The sequence below is a fragment of the Malaclemys terrapin genome, chromosome 1 (genome assembly GCF_027887155.1).
Source record: "Malaclemys terrapin pileata isolate rMalTer1 chromosome 1, rMalTer1.hap1, whole genome shotgun sequence".
NCBI classification, from domain to species: Eukaryota; Metazoa; Chordata; order Testudines; family Emydidae; genus Malaclemys; species Malaclemys terrapin.
This window is the reverse complement of record NC_071505.1, coordinates 348,506,524-348,510,832: the sequence shown is the minus strand read 5'-3', so window position 1 is coordinate 348,510,832 and position 4,309 is coordinate 348,506,524. Positions and strand designations below refer to the sequence as shown.

The 4,309-nt window shown below is 48.0% G+C and overlaps 1 pseudogene; it reads right to left on the bottom strand.

The window, feature by feature from the left end:
• Nucleotides 1-2,199: 2,199 nt before the first annotated feature.
• LOC128832496 (olfactory receptor 51G2-like) lies at nt 2,200-3,137 on the bottom strand (annotated as a pseudogene).
• Between the last annotated feature and the right edge of the window lie 1,172 nt (nt 3,138-4,309).

Here is a 4,309-nt window from a genome sequence, read left to right as displayed (position 1 = left end):
CATCACTGGCAATTGTTAAATAAAGACAGGATGTTTTTCTAACAGCTCTGTTCTGGAACTTATTTGGGGGCAGGTTTCTGGCCTCTGCTATACAGGCTGTCAAACTAGGTGATCACAGTGGTGCCTTCTGGTCTTGGAATCTGCCCAGTGGTGTTAGTAGCACTGCCCTACCACACAGGGGTGTAGTACTGATAAACATGTTACAGATTGTGAGGTGCTCGGACGCTAGAATAATTGGGACCATAGCTAAGTGCCTTAGAGCTCTGTGAGCCTCATAAGGGCGATTTGGGACACTGTGTGGAGAACCTGAACTCTTCCCAACACCCCTTGGGGATGAGGCCTGACATTAGCACAGCCCCCTTTGACAAGGGAGTTCTGGGCCCCTCCTGCAGCTCGGCAGTAAGAGGGGGAATCAGGACATGCCTTCAGAGAGCGAAGGATCTGGAGAGTGTTGTCTGGCCAAATAGAGCCCTGTTGGGCTTCCCGTTGGTCTGATCCTGACTCCCACCTGCTCCATGAGCACTAAGAGCTGCTCTAGCGCTGGAGATAGACCTCACACCTTGCATCCAAATTTCCATCATCACCGAGTTTGGGGACAGCTGGATCTGAGGGAGCGGATTTGTTTGTGTCCAATAGAGAGCTAGCAAGAGGCACTTGGAGCTTAGCTTGGGTCGCACTTGTGAGTGGGGAAGTATTGTCTCTCAGATGCTCCCAGGGGTGGGGTGTAATTTTCCCAGGTTACTGGGTGGGGTTCAAGCCACTTGTGTAATGTATTGTATTGTTGAAAAGGAACCCCTAGCGCAGTGGTTCTCAAACTTTTGTGCTGGTGACCCCTTTCACATAGCAAGCCTCTGAGTGTGACCATCGTTATAAATTAAAAACACTTTTAAATATATTTAACACCATCATAAATGATGGAGGCAAAGCGGCGCTTGGGATGGATGCTGACAGGTCGCGACCCCCCATGTAATAACCTTGCAACCCCCTGAGGAGGTCCCAACCCCCAGTTTGAGAACCACTGCCCTAGAGACTGAACCAAGCCCTGGTTGCTGCTGGCTCCACCTGGCCGAAGAGTGACACCTGTCAAGCTCCATTTTAAAATGAGCTGGGTTGTTTGCCCCCTAATGCTCCTCTTGGGAGACTGTTCAAGAACTTCCCTCCTCGTATGGTCAGAAACCTCCTTCTCCTCTCCAGCCTCGGTTTAGTCCTGGACAGTTTCTCCCCATTTATTCTTGTGTCAAAACTGTTCTTCAGCTTCAGGAGCTCGTCACCATCCCTAGTGTTAACTTCCTTCCACCCTCAATGTATTTATAGATCCGATCCCAGTGCAGCCTCTATTGTGTTAGGCTAAACCAGGCAAAAGCTCTTCCAGTCTCATCCTAAGACAGGCTGTGCATTAGCCTGACCATCCAAGAAGCCCTACTTGGCTCCTTTCCCAGTCTGAAGTCTTCTTGATGGAATATGTATGACCAAAATTTTACAAAGTTTTCCAGAGGAGGTCTCACCAGTGCCTCGTATAAGGATATTAATATTTCCCTATCTCACCTGACACATTCTAGGATCTCATTTGCTTTGTTCACAGCCGCATCATATTGGTGGCTCACAGTCATCCTGGGATCGACTAATACACCCAGGTCTTTCTCCTCCTCTGTCATTTCCAACTTACCTTTCATGTATAAACTGGGGTGTAGTGAGGAGACGTAGGGAAGATTCAGAACTGACTTGATGACAGTGTACAAGCACTTTCACAGAAATGAAATACCAGCTACTAATGGGCTTTTCCATCTATAAGGGAAAGATATAACAAAGACCAATGGTAGGAAACAGAAGCCAGAAAAATTAAATTTGGGAATGAGGCACAAATTTTTAACAGCGAGGGTGCTTAAACAGTGGAACAAACTCCCAAGGGAGGTGATGGATTCTCCTGATACCTCCAAACCAAGGCTGGATGCCTTCCTGGAAAATATGCTTTAGATGAACACAAATTATGTGTTAATCAAACAGAAGTCAGTATGTGGTTAAATTGGTATCTTTCCCCCACTGCACTGTCCTCCTGCACCAGCTGTCTCACTCATTCCTCCAGGCCTTAGACCCCATCTGAACTTCTCTCTACAGAGTGGAGATCAGTAGCTCGTGTTGTATCAGATGTAAGGGTCCGCCATGGAATAGGTGGCTGGAGCTGGGTGATGAACTAACCCTTCACTTGACAAACATCCTGATTATTCTCGCACGAAGGTGTTTGCTTTTCACACAGTACACAATTGGGTTCAACAAGGGAGGGAGCAGCAGGGAGATGTAGCCCAGAAGAATCTGAAGTAAGGGAGAAGAGCTCTTTCCGAATCTGTATATCACAGACAGGAAGATGTCTGGTGTGTAGAAAATAAGGACGGCACAGAGGTGGGAGACACAGGTGTTCAGGGCCCTGAGGCACTCAGCGTTGGACGCAATGCTCAGCACTGTTTTGAGGATCATTACATAAGAGAGGAAGATGAGAAGCGAATCAAACCCCATTGTTAAGAGTTTAGTAAACAAGCCATAGATATTGTTGACACTGATATCCGAACAAGCCATCATCATGACCTCCTGGTGCATGCAGTAAGAATGGGAGAGGACATTCACTCGACAGTATCGGAACTGTTTCAGAAGAATGGTGAGTGGGAGCATTACAGCCAACCCTCTTAGAACACACACCAGTCCCATCTTGGCTATTTCAGGCAGGGTTAAAATGGAGGCATATCTCAGTGGGTCACGGATAGCAATGAAGCGGTCAAAGGCCATCAACAAGAGCACGGAGGATTCAATGCATTGAAGCGAGTGGATGAAGAACAGCTGGGCAAAACAGGCATCGAAGCTGATCTCCCTAGAGTTAAACAAGTATATACCCAGTATTGTTGGTATGGTGGCTATCGATAATCCAAGGTCTGTGACGCCCAACATGGAAAGGAAATGTACATGGGCTCATGGAGGCTTGGATCTGTTTTTATAATGAACAGAATGATTGAATTTCCTACTATTGAAATACCATAAGTTAAGCAGAAGGGAAGAGAAATCCAGACATTTTGGATATCTTCCTGCCCAGGTATCCCGGTGAGAAGGAACACTGCAGGTTTGAATTTGGTGTCATTGACAGCTGACATTATGTACTAGACAGATCCAAGGAGTTTCGAACTTTCCTTCCTGAAAGGAAAAAGAACAGGAAACGAGATGATATTTAACGAGACACCTTTCTGCTCTCAGTACAAAGTCCAAAGACTCCCAGGAGCTAAAGGAAAAGCAGCAAAAACACCACCAAGAGCAAGATAGGCATTACCAGATGGGATCAGACCTGTAGTGCATCTAGCTCAGTATCCTCTAGCCAGTTCCACATGCTTCAGAGCAGGGCTGGCTCTGGCTTTCCGGCCGCCCCAAGCAAAAAAAAAAACAAAAATTGCGGCACGGCCAGAGCCAGGGTGCAGGGGGACTCCCTGTCCTGCAGATGTGCCCCGGCTTAGAGAGAGAAGGGGGGTGGCCAGGGCTTCAGCTGGGCGCTACCACGCGGCCCCTCCCTCCGTGCCCCCTGCCAGGAGGGCTCCGCACCAGTCCGGTCAGCGGGGAGGGAAGGATGTGGGCTGCCCTGCCCGGCTTGCTGTCCTCCACGCTGCTGCCCCCTACAGGGCGGCCAGAGCGGAACAACAACAACAACAACAACAAAAGCATCTGTGCCTCCCTAGGATTGGGCAGATGACGCCTCCAACAAGCTGCCGCCCCAAGCACCAGCTTGCTCGGCTGGTGCCTGGAGCCGGCCCTGCTTCAGTGGAAGGTGGAAGAAGCCCTGCAATACGCAGCTATTACATAACCTGCCCCCAAAGTTTCCCCCCGACAATCATAGTTAGAGATATTTTGTGGTGTAAATCAGGAAGGTTTAGAGCCCTTCCAATAGTTTTTAAAACAGCCCTCACTAGTGTAATTGGATTTTCTGGTTACGCATATAAACATCCAGTCCCTCTTTGAATCCTGCGAGGCTCTTGGCCCCATTGATATCTTGTGGCTGGGAGTTCTGCAGCCTGCTTTAGCACTGTGTGATTTTACAATTGTGACCTTCCCACTGACACCCTTTCTGGCCCTCCACTTCTGAGTGTGGCCCATTGTATCATGTCATGTGTACAAATACATGGCAAGTGCATGGTGAAAACGGTCATTAAATTTATCTGTGCTGCATTGAAGATATTTATAAACGTGTTTCATTGCCTCATTATATATATATATAGTGGAAGCAGGGAAAGAAAGAGAGGGTTTAAGTGCAGCCATTTAAGTGTCAGAGACAGAGCAA